General features: G+C 41.2%; 1 protein-coding gene and 1 long non-coding RNA gene across 5 annotated transcripts in view; both read left to right on the top strand.

Annotated features, from left to right (window-relative positions):
* The window catches only part of CDC42BPA (CDC42 binding protein kinase alpha), a 346,923-nt gene that overhangs the window by 50,648 nt on the left and 275,491 nt on the right, over positions 1 to 20,784 (top strand). The window lies entirely within an intron of this gene.
* Positions 5,866 to 10,759, top strand: LOC142046497 (uncharacterized). The gene is made up of 3 exons (XR_012655441.1): positions 5,866 to 5,904; positions 7,597 to 7,645; positions 10,646 to 10,759. It is a non-coding gene; the product is annotated as an uncharacterized LOC142046497 (long non-coding RNA).

Here is a 20,784-nt window from a genome sequence, read left to right on the forward strand (position 1 = left end):
TCATATCGCCCGGGCAGAGATCCCTTAGACCTTGTTGTGACGGTTCTGGCCCAGGAGTTGGACTCCCTATGCTGGTGGCTCAACTGACCGGTAGTATGTGAGGGTATCCCCTTCGCCACACCGCAGCTTGCTGTGACGCTGGTGACAGATGCGTCAGACCTTGGCTGAGGAGCTCACTTAGGGGACCTAAGGACACAGGGCTTGTGGTTCAAGGTCGAGGTGTCGCTCCACATCAATGTGAAGGAGCTCAGGGTGGTTCATCTAGCCTGCCAAACCTTTCATGCTACTCTGGAAGGTCACAGATTGACAGTTCTGACAGACAACAATACCATCATGTTTTATATAAACAAGCAGGGTGGAGCCCTCTCCTTTCCCCTCTGCCGAGAGGCCCTTCTCCCGTGGGATTTTTGTATAGCCCACTCCATCCATCTCATAGCATCATACCTCCCAGGAGAGTGAAACAAGCTAGTGGACAGCCTCAGCAGGTCGTATCGCATGCATAAGTGACCAGTGAGATTGGACATCTTGCAATCAGTCTTCCAGAAGTGGGGTTTTCCCCAAATGGACCTCTTTGCCACCAGAGACAACAGCCAATGTCTGCGGTTTTGCTCGTTCCAGAACCACAGTCCAGGCTCGGTTGCAGACGCAGTCACGATCCCTTGGAGCGGGAGTCTGAAGTACGCCTTTCCACCGCTCCCACTCATCCAGAGAGTCCTCCTCAAAGTTCACAGGAATAAGGCAATGATGATTTTGATCGCCCCAGCTTGACCTTGTCAGCACTGGTTTACAACCCTGCTAGAACTCAAGGGACTGGAGAGAGTGTTCCCCTACTCACACCCACCTGTCCCTCCCTGGCACCTTACTGGTGCTTTCCAAGCTTATGGGGCACCTGTTTGAGCCCCTGGCCTCTTGCTCTCTCCTTCACCTCTCCTGGAAGATGGCGTTCCTGATGGTCATTACGTCGGTGAGGACAGTATTCGAGTTGAGGGCCCTAACCTCGGAGTCTCCTTATACAGTGGTTTTTTTTTTTGTTTGGTTTTTTTTTTAATAAGGACAAAGTGCAACTCAGGCCACACCTGAAATTCCTCCCTAAAATAGTCTCTCAATTTCATGTGGGACAGGACATTTGTTTGCCAGGGTTCTTTCCTAAACCACACATAGACCCAAGTCACTGAACCCTGCACACTCTGGATGTTGGAAGGGCTCTGGCATTCTATTTGGAGCGAACTAAATCTTTCCACAAGGCAACGCAGTTTGTCGCCATAGCTGATAGAATGAAAGGGCTTCTGGTCTCAGCACAACGTATATCATCGTGGATTGCGGACTGCATCTGCGCTGCTATGAGCTCGCCAAGGTTCTAGCCCCGGCAATCACGGCTTACTAGACATGGGCACAAGCGTCCGCAACAGCTTTCCTGGCGCATGTCCCGATCCAGGAGATCTGTAAAGCAGCCACTTGGTCATCAGTGCACACATTCACAGCCCACTATGCAGTCAACCAGCAGGCCAGAGATGATGTGGCAGTTGGCAGGGCTGTTCTTCAGTCAATTGCTCCATGACTCCTACCTTCCTCCTATGGTAAGCCTGTGAGTCACCTAATGTGGAATGGACAGGAACAAGCACTTGAAGAAGAAAAAACGATTATCTACTTTTCGTAACTGTTCTTCGAGATGTGGTGTTCACGTCCATTACACTTCCCACCCTCCTTCCCCTCTGTCAGAGTCTCCGGCAAGAAGGAACTGAAGGGGGGTCAGGTCGGCAGGGGTATAGAGACAGCAGCATAGATGCACCACTCTAGGGGGCTCCCCTGCTGACCCAATGGGAGCCGCTGAGGGAAGAAGTTTCCAACGTCCGTGCACGTGGCGCGCACACATCTAATGTGTTATGGACATGAACAACACATCTTGAAGAAACAACAGTTACGAAAGGTAGGTAACAGTTTTTTCCACAGGTCTGCATCTGAAGGGCTGCATCTTGTCTGTGAGATCACTACATGGAAGCCATCAACAGACACCCAGGATGTTTCTTGTCTCCATCTCCTCAGTGCTCTTACTTAACCCTCTGTAATTTCTGCACTTCTGAAAGAGGTGACTTTGACAATGTATTTGCATCTTTCATATGTTAAGAATGAGCACAGCCTCCCACTTCAGGGATTGAAACCAACCCGGAGATATGAACTATCTTGTGCTCATTCTTCCTTGAGTTCCTTTGAAGCACCTGAGGTTCCTTTAATGTCAGAACTACACAGAATATAAATACTAGAGCTAAGGGAGACTTTTTTTTTTCTCTTCTGCTTGCATCTCCTGCTCCACGCTGGCACAGTGTAGGACTACAGGGTAGTTAACCTTGATCAAAGCCTGTCTGATCCAAATGGGGGCAATGGGTGCAGAAAACAAACATATATTACAGGGCTGTTAATGGGACCACACAGAATCATAGAAATATAAGACTGGAAGTGGCCTTGAGAGCAGCTAGTCCAGTTCCCTGCACTGAAGCAGGACTAAGTATTTGATGGTTGTTGGCCTAACTTATTTTTAAAAACCTCCAACCATGGAGATTTGACATCTTTCCTAGGTAATTTGTTCAAGTACTTAGGAAAAACATCGTAACTGTAAGAGTAGTTAACGTCTAACTTAAATCTACTGTGCTGCAATTTAAGCCCATTACTTCTTGTCCTAGTCTCAGTGGATAAGGAAAACAATTTATCATCCTCCTCTTCATAACAACCTTTTAAATACTTGAAGACAGTTATGTCCCTGCTCAATCTTCTCCTCCAGACTTAAACAAACCCAGTTTTTTCCATATTTACTCATAGGTTATGTCTTCTAGACCTTTAATCATTTTTGTTGCTTTCCTCTGGACTTCCTGCAATTTGTCCTCATCTTTTCCAGGATGATGCCCAGAACTGGATGCAGTAGTCCAGTCAAGCCCTTGTCATTGTTGAGTAGAGTGGAAGAATTATTTCTCATGTTGTGCTTACAGCACTCTTGCTAATGAATCCCAGAATGCTGTTTTGTTTTGTTTTTTGCAACAGTTTTACATTGTCAACCCATATTTATTCTATGATCCACTATAATCCCCCAGGTCCTTTTCTGCAGTACTCCTTCCTAGGCAGTCATATCCTACTTTATATTTGTGCAATTGATTAGTCCTTCCTAAGTGTAGGTCTTTAAATTTGTCCTTATTGAATTTCATCCTGTTTATTTCAGACCCTTTCTCCAGTTCAAGATGATTTTGAGTTGTAATCCTGTCCTCTAAAATGCATGCAATCCCTCTCTGTTTGGTATTCTTCACAAACTTCACAAATGTACTTTGTATGCCATTATCTGAATCATTTATGGAAATATTGACTAGAACTGAACCCAGGACAGATCTCTGCAGGATCGCACTCAATATGCCTTTCTAGTTTGACTGTGAACCGTTGATAACTACTTTGAGTACAGTTTTCTAGACAGTTGTGCACCTACATTATAGCAGGAAGCAACAAAGAGTCCTGTGGCACCTTAAAGACTAATAGATGTATTGGAGCGTAAGCTTGTGGGTGAATACCCACTTCGTCAGACACACGTAATGGAAATTACACGGACATCAGGATTAAACAAAGACTGTGAATGGCTTGTTTCTCCTCCCTTGGTGTTCACACCTCAACTGCTAGAAGAGGGCCTCACCCTCCCTGATTGGACTAACCTCATTATCTCCAGACTGATTCTTGCCTGCATATTTATACCTGCCTCTGGAAATTTCCATTACATGTGTCTGATGAAGTGAGTATTCACCCACAAAAGCTTATGCTCCAATACATCTGTTAGTCTTTAAGGTGCCACAGGACACTCTATTGCTTTTTACAGATCCAGAGTAACATGGCTACCCCTCTGACACTTTACATTATAGTGGGTTTGTCTTTTCCCTAGTTTGCTTATGAGAAGATTATGTGAGACAGAATAAAAACCCTTACTGAAGTCAAGATATATCACATCTACTGCTTACCCCCATCCATAAAGCTTGTTACCTTGTCGAAGAAGGCTATTAGGTTGGTTTGACATCATTTGTTTGTATCTGTTGCTTGTCACCTTGTTTTTCTAGGTGTTTGATTGTTTACTCCATGATCTTTCTGGGTACCAAAGTTAAGCTGACTGGCTAATTCCCTGGATTGTCCTCCCCACTCCTTTTTTAATAGATAGTTACTATATTTGTCCTTTTCCAGTCCTCTGGGATCTTTCCCATCCTCCAGAAGTTCTCAAAAATAAATGCTAATGGCTCAGAGATCTCTTTAGCCAGTTCCTTAAGTATTGTAGGATATGTTTTTACCAGGCCCTGGTGACTTGAAGACATCTAATATGTCTAAATAAGGTCATGTCTACGCTACACAGTTTTGTCTACATAAGCCAGTTTACGTCGATCTAATGGTGGAAGTGTACACACTGTAATGCTCCTCCTGCCACTTGAACTCACCTGTTATGCCAATGTAATAAAACCACCTTGACAAGAAGTGTAGAGTTTAGGGTGACCTAGAGCGACAGTGTTAGTGTAAACACCGTGTTGCTTATGTTGCCCTAAGTAGCTTCTAGGAGGTATCCCACAGTGTCCCCCCATGATCACTCTGATTATTGTTTTGAAATCCACTGCACTGCAACCAGGTACACAGGTAAATGCCCTTCTCTTGTTAAAGCCCCAGGAAGTTCTGAAGTTGCTCTTCCTGTTTGCTCAGTGTGGATAGCTAACATAGCAACTGCCCAGCTGAGCATGCTGGCTCCACACAGCAAATGCACTCCCAACTGTAGCATACGGGAGGTGGCGGCTCTCTTGGGTCTGTGGGGAGAGGAGGCTGTGCAATCCACAGCTGCAGGAACTTGCTCGGGGCATGGAGGGGAAGGGCTGTGATAAGCACAGCCAACTCTAGGTTTTTTGCCACACCAATCACCAAAATAACCCCAAAACCACCTCCAGGAGTGCAACTGCTGAAGTGTCCGGAATGCTGGCCTTGAAATTGTGCCGCCCCTGAAATTGTGCTGCCCCACGCATGTACTTGGTTTGCTGGTGCCTAGAGCGGGCCCTGATGATAGAGACACACAGCAGTGCTGTGTAAAATTCAGAGCTGCAGCAGGCATAGCAGAAGGCAAGAGAGGCAAATAGTTGCCTCTGGTGCAGAACTGCAGACGTGCTGCTTCTACAAGGAGGTGGCTAGGGTCAGGGTGATGGTTAATAGCTCATGCTTTGAGCTCTGCCGATAGCCTTGTGTTCAAAACGCATAGCACAATACTGAAGAGCAGTGCAGGATCCATGCTTTCTGACACAGATGTTATTGTCTTTCCCTCCTTATTGAATAATGGGCCTACTCTGCCGATGGGCATTTTCTTGCTTCTAATGTATTTGTCAAATGTTTTCTTGTTACCTTTTATGTCCCTAGCTAGTTTAATCTTGTCTTGTGCCTGGGCGTTTCTCATTTTGTCTCTACAACTGTTAGTATTCCACATTTCTCTAATTTAAGCAAAACTTTTGGATGACTGCAGTGTAAAGAAACCTATGTTAAAGCACAAGTACGTTTATTTGAACATTTAAAAAAAATGGGCCACATCCTCAGCGGGTGTGTATTGGCATAACTCTACAGAAATAACTGAAACTGCTAGTTTATATTGGCTAGGGGATGGGGGGGGGTAATGGCTTAGTAGATTTAAATCTGTCTAAATCACTTTATTTTCAGTGTTTTCCCCGAATGATTTTAAAAAAGAATTTGATAATGATAATATTCTATTCCATAGAATAAGCTCAGAGGAATCTACAGATGTACAAAAGGTGAAAGTATTTTTTAAAAAATAATCACCCAAATAATCCTGTTTTTGCTACAATTGATAGAAAAATGGTGTCGTTTTTTGGCACTTTAGAGGTGGAAAAAGTTATAAAAACAGTGAGTGCTTACTTTTTTGTTTTAAATTAATTTTCTCTTTGCCTATGTCTTCCTCTTATACAGAGGGGGACAGAGTGCCACACCAAACCGGCATAAGTTACATAGTCTTCTTAGGAAGTAGAAATTTTGGATATCACTGTAATTTGTCCAGCTTTGGGTTGTCTTAAACAAAGGATTATGAGATCAGTGTGGGATACAGTAGAATGTAGCATTGAATGGTTAGAGGGAAGTTGTTACTGAAACCCAAATGGTTTATGGTATGGGTAAATAAGTGGAGATGTGGAAAATAACCAGCAATATAAATAACATATCTTGTGTTCATAAATATTTTCTTCTTTAGGTGACTGTCCATTTTTAAGATTGTAGGAGGACATATTTGCTTCCCCCATTTCTGTCATCAAAAAAAAAAAAAATTCTCAGAGCTGAGTTTTGTTGAAACACTTGAGAATGTGCATAGGGAAAGAGAAAAACCTCTCAGACTATAATTGTGGTTATAAGGCCGAGCAAATGTCAGTAAATGGGGCACAACCCCAGCAGACAAAACAAGAAATCCTAGTTTAGAAGGATTATATTCCTATTTGTAGCATTGTTCTGCTTTGATGTGGAAGATATCTTTCTCCTCTCCTGTGTCTGACAAACTGTAGGGTAGAGATAGCTGGAGGGCAGAGAGAGTGAGCAGTACGGTTCTTGACTATACATGGGATGAGAATGCAGTTCTACTTTCAGAAGTATTCCTAATACAGAATTACAAACCTGTGCCAATATAATTTGCTAGTAAGTGTCTTGGAGATTATATCCAAACATTCAGAAAACAAATGTTTTACTCATACCTACTCTGCAGCTAGAATAAGTGCACTGAGAGGAGAAAGCATAAACAAGTGATATCTGAAAGCACAAAGAGAAATCTTATACAGAGCTGCATTTTAGGATTAACAGATCTTGGGATGTTAGTATAATTTACTCTTTTTAATTAGGAGGCTGCAGCTGTATATTTACTGTGCTTGCATGTTAATAAAATAGTTAAACATACATTGATTTTAATTTTTTTGGATTTTAATGGTGATCTTAGCTTCTGTCAGAGACCTAAGAAGACCTATAGTCCCTCTGCTCCTGCCTTCAATCTTTAGGACATATGTTTCATCTGTTCTCCTTTATGTTAAGAAAGACAACCCTGCAATTAGATAACATGATGTACATGTAGTGAAAGATGAGAAAAAATCCTTTTCTGGTAATAAGCTTTGTGTGAGTAACTTTGCCCTTGACTACACGCACAGGTTGTACTGCTTTAATTGTACAGGTATAGTTTAAGCAGTACAAACCCAGTAGTATGGATGCAGTTATACTGGTATAAAAGTGCTTATACTGGTACGGTTTATTTCTGTATGGGAAGAGAAGTAAGCTACTTCGATCTAAGCCCTTTTGTACCACGCTATGGGTTCTACGAATGTAGCTATTTCGGTTTAAAAAAAAATCACCCCTCTTTTCCCTTTTCCCCCTAACTGGTACAAAAACTGAGATTAGATCAGGACTTTAATATTTATTTTTTTCTCCAATTATTTGTTTTTAAAAAAAACTGATGTGCAAGTATGATGATGAGTAATTTTGTCTTCTGAAATTAGTTTGTTTTAAAGCTATACATGTGGGCTCTTGGTTTTTGAAGAAACTGACCCTAAGAATCAATCTTCCTTGTAGTATGATGTGCAACCGAGTCTGTTAGTAGTGTAAAAAGCAGCAAGCACAGGTAGTGGAAATATATGCATACTTCTTTAATGAGAAAACTGTTCACTTCCTTGGGAGAAATGGGCCAGGCTAAATTGAAGGTTAACCTTCAGCTAATTTGCTACTGTCAGCTGTGTCTTCAAGATATTTTTTCTTCTGGAAATTGTTTTCTGTGTATGTCATTTTAATGAGTAGACTGAATAACAGAAGCCTCCTACAGAGAGAGAATCATATATGGCATTGGGAATATGGTTCAAATGGACTAATTCCAGCCCCTCCTCCCCCAGTTGAGTGACTGGAACTTTGTGAGCTGTGTTCAAGAAACACCATTTAACTGCAGGATATGGAGATGTTTCTGCTTTAACAAATTATTTTACGTCAGTGTTGATGAAGACTGTCAGTATATAAAAATATGAGTAGCCACTTATCAGGGATATATAATTGCAAAGTTTTATATAAACAGAATTTGCCCGGTTTAGATGTGGTTTTTTTGTTTTGTTTTGTTTTCTTTTTACCATTTAGTCCTGTATTGAACATTTTAGGGCACAATTCCACAAGGCCTTCAGGGAGATGTTGAGTGCCCTCCATTCTAAGTGGAGGGTGCTTGGCACCCGACAGCTTGGCCCTTAATTAAATGACTAAATATTAGACTAAGCAGAGAGAGCACTTTTAGGGCCTGGCCTAAAGCCGAGTAAAAGCTATGGAAAGACTCATCTTTCCTTGTGAGTTGTGGATCAGGCCTTTACTGAGCTGAGATTATGAACTCACACAGTAAATTCTGGTCTCCTCTCCTAAGGCTTCTGATCCCAGTGCTAGTCTTCTTGCCCAGTGAGTCCTAGTTTCACCCCCTCTGGTGTCTCCAGTCAGTGCCAGTTACCTCCCCCACTCCTCAGTCTTTCTCACTCTCTCCCCTCTGGCCTCCAGTCGCCTGCTCCCATCACCCCAATGTCCATGTTCCCTGTCCACACTGGTTCCCAGGTTTCTTATCCAATCTCGGTGTCTTCACCTTGTCCAGCTCCTTGTTCCAGTGCCTTTGCCCAACCAGTCCCAGTTCTCCCCTGCCTTCTTCTTATCATATGTCTCCCCTTTGCCCCACCTGACTGATTCCGAGTCCTCACATGAGCTCAGTTTCTCCCCCGCTGGTGGCCAGACCAAGTCTCTTTGCTCAGCTAATCCCAGTCTTTGCTCCTCTGCCACCGTTCAGTTCCAGTCTCCATCCCTTTTCTCCTCTTCCCCCCTGCAATGCCCTAGACCTGGCTTCTGTCCCTCTACGTTTGAATCATACAGATTCCTCCCTCATGTTGCCTTCATACTAGCAGAAGTGGAACTGAGAGTACAGAAGAGGCAGGCTTTCCCTGGCTCAGTTCCTGTGCTCAGTTGTACCATGACCCTGCAGCATCTGGGAGCACAGTCTTTACAGGGGAAGTCCTGCTTCACCTCTATAGCCCTAGGCAGGAGGGACCATGCTCATTCACTCTGTGGGGATGGTGCACATGCAGCGGGTTAGTACGGGGATCTGTGAGACTTGAGTGTGCTCAGTGAGGATGGTAGCTAGTAAGTCTTTCTACTAAGCATGTGCAAAGTGTGATTTTATTTCTTCAAAGGCTTGTTAGTTGGCCAAACTTGGGGGAATTGTCACAGGAACAGAAAAAGGTACATCCCTGACATATGCCACCCTCTGCCAAATTTCAGTTTCTTGCTTCAAAGCATCAGAGCACCAGTTTAAAAAAACAATGAAAAATGTGGTTTTCTGTAAACTTTTTTCTCAGAAATGGATGAACTATTTGATGAAAAATTTCAAACCAATCAGCCCAAGTCAGACGTTCAGCATGAAAAATTTCAGCCCGAACAGTTGAAATTTGGCAGAGTTCTAAGCAACTGAAAACAGGATCTTATATTGGGAAGTGTTAGGCAACCTTAATAATAGGTAGTACTACCAGCCCTGCCTATAACATCAGTACATCATTTATACAGCATAACAGAAAAGTTTTATATCTTAAATCCTTCATAGCTGACTCTCTCTACATCCCAGGGTTTTAGTCATTTGAAGAATTTCTTAATTCTGTATATTACCTTTCTGTACAAAATTGTAATAGAATTTAACTGGTTTTGATATCAAAGGATCAAAATGTCCATATTTTGTCAGATACACATGTATCAATATTCATGCATCTCATTCATTGGAATCTATTTGAGATAATTTTGTTACGATCCAAGGCACCATGTACAGTATTTCAGAGTTTAAATATAAATGCATTGACATTTGACAATTTTTTTATGCTATAAATAACTTATTTCTAAATCTTTGTCCAGCCAGAAATTCAAATCTTCTTCCCTCTGCTGTTGTTTCTTGCAACAATTTTAGTCCCCTTGTAAGCAAAGGAATTTAAGCCTTTTTTTTTTCTTCCAGGAACTATCTTTTGTTTGTTTGTTTAATCCCAAACTTGACGCTTGATCTTTCATTGTAAGTGATTTAAAAAAAACCCTTCTCTCCTTATGGCATACTGTACACAGATTGTGTACTAATTGTGCTTGTACATTTTTAAACTTGTGTGCTATTTGTTGTCATATTTAGCTGTGGTAAATTGAATAAATTGGGATTATGTTGTTATTACTCCTTTACAAATATTGATGTGAATTTAGTGCTGGTGAAAGTTGCAAGATCAATAGTTCCATATACTGAAGTCCTGTCTTTATCTACAGAACAGATACAGTACAGGCTGTCCCAATAATGTGCCAAATGTCTTTTGGGGGTCATCTCTGGGGGAGTGAATAATTCAGTATCCATGCCCTTTCAGCCCGTGGTCCCTCTGATGAGACTGTCAGCAGTGATGTGAATTAATGCTAGCTATGATGTGTGCACTCAAAACTGGCTGACACCACAAAATCACTTCACAAAGATTATTGAAGAACCTTCAATTGTCAGTATCGACTTGGTCCAAATTCAAACTACTGACCTATAGAACTGAAAGAGTCTGTATTCTATTATGAATCCTCTGAGCTTTCCAGTTTTGTCTTACAGCTGAACCTCAGAGTTACGAACACCAGAGTTATGAACTGACCAGTCAACCACACACCTGATTTGGAACCAGAAGTATGCAGTTAGGAGCAGAATCAAAAAAGACAAAAAGACCAAAAAAAAGCAAATACAATACAGTACTGTTAGATGTAAACTACAAAAAAAAGGAAAGGCAGCATTTTTCTTCTGCATAGTAAAGTTTCAAAAGCTGTATTAAGTCAATATTCAGTTGTAAACTTTTCAAAGAACAATTATAACATTTTGTGCAGAGTTACAAACATTTCAGAGTTATGAACAACTTCCATTTCTGACGTGTTCGTAACTCTGTTAACATTAGCCAGTTGTTGTATCTGAATCTGATAATAGCTGATCTTAATCCCCCAAAACCTCAATATACAGCCTCTCAAACGCTAATGTGAAATTAAAATATGACAATCCAGTATCTGATAGCCACAATGAAAGCAAATAAACAGATCTTGTACAACATATTATTGGCACTGGGAGAATGGGAGACAGTTAGAGTTTGGCTCCTATGGCATTATTGAGAATGATGGCCTTTGGGAGGAGATGTGTGGATTATATCTTTTTCTTTGTGGGCAGGTACAGAGGTAAGCTGAAAGTTTTTAGGAGATGAGGGCTTGAACTCCTAGTTCCTCACTCCATCAGTTCTTGATTTTGCCCCATTATTTGCCACTAAGTCACTCTTTGCCATTGCATTAATCTCAGAATTGCATATTCTTCTCTGTCTCTGGGACTTACTTGTGTGAGGGTCTGTCTCTCTAGAGGTTGGAGAGGGAGGTGTGGGAGTTATTGAAGCAGCTTGTTCATGTGAAGGGTAGTAACTCAAGGACAAACTAGTCCTCATAAAACCTGTTTTTTGGGGACCATCCAAGATTTCTCTATAGCTCTGAGACCTTTTATGATATAAGATTTCTATAGCTATTTTAAAACAAATAAAATACCAAGATTATTAGTATAACTCTAAAACATTGAGGGCCAAATTCTAAATGGGCTCCTAAGCCCATATTTAGTCAACTAAGAGTGGGATTTCCAAAACATCTATGTGACGTGGAACCACAGGTCTCACTGAGTTCAAAATGGAAACCCTGATGGAGAAGTTTAGCCTGGTTAAAAAATTTCAGCTATCTTGATTTTTGGAATTTCAACATGTTGGAAGGTGATGTTGGTTGCAGATCTGTCATGGGCTATTTGCTTTTCAATTGTGTGTTTTAGTTTGTGGTGTTATTGCGGTAAGAGTGATAATGAGGCCTGGGCCTTGTTTCAGAACATTATCATAAACTCTCATACTCTGAGGCAGAATTAATTTACAGATTAGAATCCTCATTGATATGAGAAGAAAGTCACTCCATCAAAAGAAATATTTGCTAAAAGCTTGCTAGGAGAGGATAGTAGAAGGATCATAAATAGAAACACACAGTGGAAAATATTTTGTTGCAAAAATGTACAAAAACTTAATTTCAGGATCTAAGATGAGAACTCTGATTTAGAATGTATTTTTTTTATTTGTCACAGCATTTTTAACATATTACAGGGTTTGGGGGTATTTAATATATTTTAAGAGGCAGTTATATTGTTTAAAAGAATTTTCAGCTATGTTGTGACATCTGATATTATAATAAATTAGTTGTCACCATAATGTTTTTCTCAAACTTAAAATATATAATTAATCATTGTGAAGTCAAGGTTGCAATTAGCGACAAACAGATACATTTACTATTGAACTACATTAATTGTTCAGCATGGCAGCTTTGATTTCTGCGTGAACTCTTGCTTTGATCTTTTGATATCTTTAGCTCTAAATTTTACTCAAACTTGCTTGTATTTGAGAGCTATTGCAGGGTAATGCCCATGGTGGTCTGCAGGAGAAGCAGTTGTTTGTTTCCAATTTTGGCACCATCTGACCTTCTCTTAAAGGATTCTGCAGCTGTTATTTACCTAGTGCAGTGTAACTAATTTCATTTTGGCTGCTCTGGAACTAATGAATCCTTATTATTCATTATTGAACACCATACATGTACATAATGTTGTACAAACATTACATTGCTCTGCATCTTTGGGGGAATATGTTTCTCTGGTACTAATGTATCCTATTTCAGCCATTCTGCATTTTTATTTTTTTTTAATTACAGTATAAGTTGTAATGAAAAACAGTAATCAAAAGTGTACTGATGGTTATGTGCAACTCATATAGAGTGGAACATTACTTAGATATCATAAAACGCCTTGGAGAACCATAAAGAGGCCCAAACCCTGGGAATCAGTGCACACCTTGAGTAATGGACTGTGCCTTTGTGATCGTCCAGGCTATGGGGTAGCTTGGAGCAGATGCTGCTGTGACAGCAGCCAGTCTTTCCAAGCTCTGTGGCAAGCAATGCTGGCAGATCCACTTAATGTGGCATCACTGAGCTGCCCTGCTACGTGGTGGAGCTTGTGATGCGGTGCTTCAGTCGCTGTTAGAATGGCGCCTTCTCCTGGTTGTTATAGGGAATAGCTCACAAGGTTGTCACCACTGCCTGCAGTTGCACACAATCTCTCTGCCTCTCTGGGCCTGCACCCCCTCTCCTGCTCCACAAGCTGCTGCTGCCTCTTTGTGACTTGGCCTCAGGCCAGGTCAGTGGAAGTCTTCCTCTTCCAGGGTACCAAAGTCTCTTTCAACAATCCTGGGCAGTCTTCCTGTTCACTGCCTCGTAGTGCCACTGCCTCAGTGGCTGGCAGGGGAACCCAGGTCCACCCTCTGCTCTGGGTTACTGCTCAGGGACCCTCTAGCCAGCAGTCAAGGTCTGATCCTCTTTAGACCTTACAGCCTTTCCCTGAGCTCTCTCCTACCATCTAGCATTCCCCGCTCTCTGGGATTTGCCAGCCTCTGCTGAGTAACTGTGGGCTACCTGTTCCTGTAGCCGCCAAACTCTCCTCCCGTCTCCCAGGGAGTGACTTCAGATTTTCCCAGCAGTCCCCTCAGCTGCCAATTTCCTGTCTTTCCTTCCTCCCCACCTGGGCTCCCTCCTTCAGTCAGAGAATTGCTTAGCCATCTGATTCTCTCAGCTCTGGCTTGTTGAGTTAAATAGTCTTTGTCTTAGGGTATGGCTACACTTGCAGCTGTACAACGGTGCCGTGGGAGCGCTCCTGCGGCAGTGCTTTGAAGAGCGAGTGTGGTCATGGCGCCAGCGCCACAGGTACTCCACCTCCAGTGCTGGGGCACTGTTTACACTGGCGCTTTACAGCTCTGTAACTTGCTGCGCTCAGGGGGGGGTGTTTTTTCACACCCCTGAGCGAGAAAGTTGCAGCGCTGTAAAACGCCAGTGTAGCCAAGGCCTTAGTCTTCATAAACCCTTTGTGGGTTAGTGTGGGTGAACATCCCATCAGAGAGTTTGACTTGTTATCAATTCTTCATTGTCAGCCAAATGGAAGAGGACTCCTATGGGCTATGCAGAGGACAAAAATCAATTTCAAAGAGGATACTACAAACATAGGAAACTGATAACATTCATGGAGAAAGAATGGAACCCTTTCTACCATTAATATATTCGTAAAACTCTCATTGAACTGTATGTTGGTCCACACCTGGAATTAACATAACTCCAAAAAGGACTCTTTCAACTTTGTATTTGTTTTTTTTAAATACATTTCTTCCTAAAAGTCTTCACTAAGTGTATTTTTTAAAGGCATAATTGTTGAATTTGTCCAAGTCACAGTGAACAGGCTCCTTTCAGTAAATTTAAACCTATTGTTGTAATTTATTATCTGAGACAAAGTAAATTGTTCTAGGAAGCTGTTTACTGTCTACTCTTAACTGGCATCCCAAGCTTTCTTTCCCCTTTTGATTCTTTACAGTTCACAAGGATAATAGTTTTTGGTGGATTAGCTTTAACCACCTCCATAGGAAAATCAGTTGTGACCCTTAGGACGTTATTAGTATAGTAAATTCTTCACAATAATACTATTTAGTACCTTAACTCCAGTGTTATTACGTTGTACTATGCCATAAATGTTATAGACATGAGCCAATGGAGGATCAGGCAGATGTGTAGGGGAAAGGAGAGTGGCAATATTTTATGAAGGTAACTCCTAAAAAAAATCCAGTTATTATAGTAGCTTGGATGTGAAAAGTAGCACCAGTAACTCTTACCAATCTAATTAGCTTATTTAACAAATTGTTATTGGTAACAGATAAAAATATGCAGAATGTTAGTTAGAAGAATCCAAAATGATTGGGCTTATCAGTGTGCTGCTGTTGTGTGTATGTGAGTATAGGGAAGGAGCGATCTCTCTCTCACCATATCTGACTCCTCTTTTCATAAAACACTCTTGTGGATGGCTAACTTTAAATTAAATCTGAGACAATTGTTGACTATTTTAAGCTGTAGGGTGTCTCAGGGTCACACAGAATAGACTACAGATATTAGTAAAGTGGTCAGAATTGGATTCAAACTCCCACAAGTCTAGACTCGCATAACTAGACTTCATCTATAGGTGACAAATGTTTCTTCAAATGTGGCTTAGTTTGTGGATGGGAGTATAACCTCTTCAGAGACAAACAGTGATGACGTAGTCCTCTTTGCTCTGTAACTGTCATACTTTTGGGTCTTTGTGGATATTCCTTTTCTCTGTGGCAAAGGCTTAGCAAACAAAAAATTAGTAATTTCTGTGAATCCCTAATATTCAGAGTGATTGTCACAAATTTAGGGATTTTAGTAGATACATTTTCTAATAACTATTTATCCTGCACACGGAGACAATCAACTTCAGTATATCAAACTGGAATGACAAAATGTGGAATCCTGTTTTACAGAACCTAAAATTTGGACTTAAACACCTGACAGTGATACTTTAACCCTAAATTGCTGGACAATATGGCACTGTCTTTCTGGCAATATTGAATGGCCTTGCTGTTAATACTCACTGAATTAATTAATTTGCTGCTGTTGAATATATTTAATATTCTATATTCTTTCTGGTTTATAATCACTTTAATGTCTTCACGGTTATATTGCCAGTATGTCTCGTATTTGTTTATTGTGGCTGAATATACCCAGTTGGTCCTTATGTTTCATTCATTTAAATAAGTGTCCCATAGGAAACTGATGCCAGAATACATTCCACTTTCTAGTGGTAGTGAATGGGTTACAACAACAAACTGGGGTAGCTGGATCCTGTTTTGGGTTTGATTTGTGAGGACCCAAGGGATTGAGAGAGTGGGGAAGAGGAAGCCAGTACCAGCTCAGTGAATTCAAATGCGGGGAGGGGAGGAAGAAAACTGTCCCCATCTTTCTCTGAATTTCAACTATTAATAGAAGTAGTAAAGCCTATTCAGAGAGCTAGGTTTTTTGGTTGTTTTTTTTTTTTTTTTCCAGTTTTAGTGTGTATGACCATTGTATCTGAAGAGAACTCGAACTTATCAGATGATGCAGAATTTTCCAGGTCAGACACCCAGTTTAATCGTGAGATCTCCTGGGGTGCAGGAAGCAAGCTAAGAAGTTCTCACAATAACCAAGGAATAACATCCTAGTGGAGAAGCTCCTTCATGGGGGTCACTTCACAGGATGAGAAAGGGGCCCAAGAAGGAAATGAGTATAAAATCCTTTGTACTCTTTAACCCACAGCAATCTTTCAAGGAGCAGTTTAACTATTTGACTCCCACAGTTGTAATTAAGATATTGTCTTCCTTCTTGTGGCAAAATAGGAACCTTTTCTTTATCCTTTATATTAGTGGTTTTCAACCTGTGATCTGCAGACCACTGGGGATCTGCAGATTATGTCTAAGATTTCAAAAGGGTTCCACACCTCTATTCAGAATTTTTTTTAAGGGCTGCATATGAAAAAGGTTGTTCAATTATGACAGTATACTTGAGATCATCAGAGGTAGGTGAAGTTATTATACTGAAAAGAATACCCCTATGAATTTGTTCAAAGCGGTGTTTGTCTGACATCTGTTATAGGAAGAGCTGTCAGTGACATCTATAGTTAAAGTTGCCTAATACTTTCCATTATAAGAGCCTGTTTTTAACTTGCTTAACATTTTGAAAAACTTCATCCCACATGGCTAAAATTGGGCATCTCAGTGTCTGCTTCTCACTGATTTTTTTTAATTTCATTTTTTAAACTTCAGCTAAAACAGCTCTCACTGTTTCCTGTGGCTGCATGAGGTTGGAGAAGAGCAGGGGGAATACTTTTGTTTTACCTATGTTAAAAAAATTCTTAAAGTGTTTCAGTGGAAGAGCTAATATTCCAAAGCAGGGAGACAGGGACTTGAAATTTGGCAAGATAAAGACCCAGGCCTGAATTAGAAGTTGTGTAGATTACTAAAAACTTGTTGGTGAAAGAGCATTTTTTAATCTTTGGATCTTATGTGATGCATTTTGCTGTCCCTGTGATAATCTGTTCACATTTGGCCTAATAATATGCTTCTGAAAATCACTCGGAAAAGATTTGTCAGCAGCTGGCAGCAAAATTCTGTGAACATTCCATCTCCAATGAATATACTTAACCCCCACAGAGCTCGCTGAGCAGGTTCCAGACCAGAGATGAGCAGGATTTTTCTGCTATTGCTCCTCACTGCTGCTGAAGGCATTTTGGCACAGGCGCTAGAATTGAGAGCAGGAAGACTCTCTCTCTTCTCTATGCTCACAGGGCTCCCTCTGCCTGTACCTAGGCAGTTTGGGAAAGAAAGAAACAGTTCGGGTGGTATGCAGAGGGTGAGGAGTAGAGCTGGAAAGGAAACCATTTTCCTGTCCAATGAAATGTTTTGAGATTTCAAAAAAATGTCCCACTCCACACTGAGGTGAAGCTAAGCTCTTTCAAAGTTTTTTTGCGAAGAGAAAGAGAGAGAGAGACATCAGCTATCCCCAGGGGTGACCAGGGCGCTGGATTGTGGAAGACCCAAGTCAAGGCCCTGCTCTGCCTGATTCATGAACTTGGGTCTTCTGCCTCCCAGGTGAGTGCCCCTACCCCTAGGGTATTGGCTGTTGTTAAATTGTTTCATTACTACACAAATAGGAGACCCTTTGATCTAGAGGATAAGACATTTCAATCAGTACAAAGTAAAGGTTGTCCTAAGTGAAATAAAATAGAAGTGATACAATATTTCAACTATGGTGTCGTATTATGATATACCATGCGTGTAGTGGTAGTAGTGCACTGGAGGTATGAAGTGTGGAATCATTCTCCAAACAGATGAAACAAACATTGTTATGCTTGATGTGTTTCCAAGTGTTCTGTAACATGATGGTGCTGCTATTCAGAATATAATATGCATTTGCTAATAACTGCTAGGAACTATAAATTATTTTGACAAAATAAAACAGATTCTGCTCCCAAATCTTTTTGTGTTTTATTGTGTCTAAATTAGAGGACATATAGGCCTTAATTTTGGGTAAATCAGAATAATTTCCCTTGAGGTCTTTGGAGTTACGTTAGTGTAAAATCAGTATTATAGAGGAGAATTAGACTCCGAGAATATTTCACCTTTGCTTTTCTCATTTTTGTTCACAGTCTCATAAAAAGCATTAGTATGTGTGTTTGTATTTATTAACAGGATTACTTTCACCTCATATCTTGTTTGAAAGAACAGACTGTAGTTTTATATATTTTACATTTTCTACATGATTAAAATATTCAGGAATATAAATATTCATAAAATATGGTATTTACAAGGTGAGATAAAGTAAAGAATTGTCCTGTTAGTACAGATTTGGATCTTAAATTCATTCCTAATGCTTTTGTTACATTTGCCTTGTACTGTCCCTGATTAAAAATTATGGATAAAAACACTGATCATGAAAAAGCAGATAGAATCAGGAAAACCAATTAAGTAACTGGAATTTTAATCTGATGGATTAATTCTGTCCTGTATATTTGATGATTCAATTTAAATTAGCTGTTAAAATATCTGTGATTCTTATTAATGTATGCGTCATCAGAGACAATATTAATTTAAACTCCCATTTTAATAAATTATCTCAGTGGCTCATACAAACATAGAGGCAGTGTGTTTTGTTTTAATTAAATATTCTTTGTAGAGAGAAGATATTGGTGACCTTTTAAAAAGTCAAACTAAAGCGAGGAAGGAAAACTGCTGTTAACTTTTATGTCATGAAAATGAACCATATATTGTCCTTGGTCTTCACACATATGGTACCAGTGATGCAACAGCAGTCCTGTGTATGTATAGAGGCCATCATACAGAAAGGGCTATGAACAGAGTATTCACTTGTGTTACCATCTTGATAGCTAACACCACAAGATTGGAAATAGTGGAGATCAGGTGCATTTTCTTTTTAAAGTAGGAAATGGTGAGGTAGTCAGGAGCATTGAAGATGGGATGGAAATGAGTGGTAAGAGCCTCTTGATTGGGGAAAGGAATGAAGGAAGGGTATGAAGAAACTAGATCTTTTAGAAGCAGCAGAGAATCCTGTGGCACCTTATAGACTAACAGACGTTTTGGAGCATGAGCTTTTGTGGGTGTATACCCACTTCGTCAGATGCATGTAGTGGATCTTTTAGGCAATTCTTGTATTTCTTCTAAGAATATGTAATATCTGCACTGTCAGTAAATATCCTCAATTGCTGTTGAAGAGAAGTCAGTTTTTCTGTATTTTAAACTGTGTAATGTTTCACAAATCAAGAATAGTATTTTCTTGTTGTTTTGCTAAAATGTAAGAGAGGAAATTGTTTACTCGAACAGTTATTGTGGTCAAAAGATTTTTGGGAAGAAATCTTCCTTTTTATATAACCTAGCTAGCCCTGAAACGTTCCTGTTTGATGCTGTTTACTAGAGATGGGCAGGGTACTTTCTTCTTCATGATGTAGCCTTTGCATTGGCTGCTCTTGCACAGGGAGGACACTGGCAGCTGGTTACTTCTCGCAGCCATCAGTGTTCCACCCTTGCTCCCATCACACCCTCCCGTTCTGGTGAAGAATCGTTATGTGGCGCTGGAAGATGAGGAGGGAGGAGGAGGAAAAGTAAGCCATGCACCCCTGAGGCTGAGAGGATCCCATCTACCACACTCAGGAGGAAACGTAGGGTTGTGGTGAATTGGAGAACTCGATGCTGTGGGGGACGGAAGCACAACATCTGTTGCCCTGAAACAGGGCCTCTCGGAGGTATGCTGCCCTGCCAGGGGCCCGTATCCGAGAATGTTACGGAGGGATTGTCGAGAATCGTCCGCCCACTGACTACTACCCCATGCTACTCATCCATGTGGGAACCAATGATACTGCGAGATTGGGTGATCCTCAGCAGATCAAAAGGCGACTACAGGGCTCTGGAAGCACGGGTGAAGGAGTTCGGTGCTCAGGTGTGTTCTCCCTACAGGATTACTTCCGGTCAAGGGTAGGGGCCTAGGCAGAGACAGTTGCATCCTAGAGGTGAATGCCTGGTGTGCGGAGATGGTGTCGTCAGGAGGGCTTTGGCTTCCTCGACCACGGACTACTGTTCCAGGAAGGAGGACTGCTAGGGAGATGGACTCCACCTGTCAAGGAAGGAAGAGCATTTTTGGACGTCGACTGGCTAACCTAGTGAGGAGGGCTTTAAACTACGAGGTCGACGGGGACGGTGACCAAAGCCAAAGGTAAGTCTCAAAGAGGAAACCTGGAGGAAGGGATGGAACTTGGAGAATGCGGGGTTGTAATGGCAGGAGAAAGAGAAAGTAATCGGAACTGGGAGATGGGGGAATCAAATCATTGCCTTAAGTGTCCTAAATGAAGCCCTTATATCTGAAGGTGTGTAGGAAAAGAGAACACACCAGGAGACAGTTCAAGGAGGAGGATGCAACAGGGGAAATAAGCAGCAGAAGAAATAGGGCAGTGGCTGAATTTTTAAAGTGCCTGTACACAAATGCGAGGAGCCTGGGAAACAAGAAGGAAGAATTAGTAGTACTGCACAGACAGGGAATTACGATGGTATTGCATAACTGAGACATGGTGGGATAGCTCGCATACCTGGAGCACTGCTATGGATGGGTATAAGCGTTCAGGAAGGATAGGCAGGGGCGAAGAGGGGGAGAGGTAGCGCTGTATGTAAAAGAGTGTATGAAACCTCAGAGCTCCGCTACGAAACTGGAAATGAGCCAGTTGAAAGTCTTTGGGTTAAATTTAGAGGGGAATGTCACAAGGGGATGTTATGG

This window comes from Chelonoidis abingdonii, chromosome 3 (genome assembly GCF_003597395.2).
Source record: "Chelonoidis abingdonii isolate Lonesome George chromosome 3, CheloAbing_2.0, whole genome shotgun sequence".
Taxonomy (NCBI): domain Eukaryota; kingdom Metazoa; phylum Chordata; order Testudines; family Testudinidae; genus Chelonoidis; species Chelonoidis abingdonii.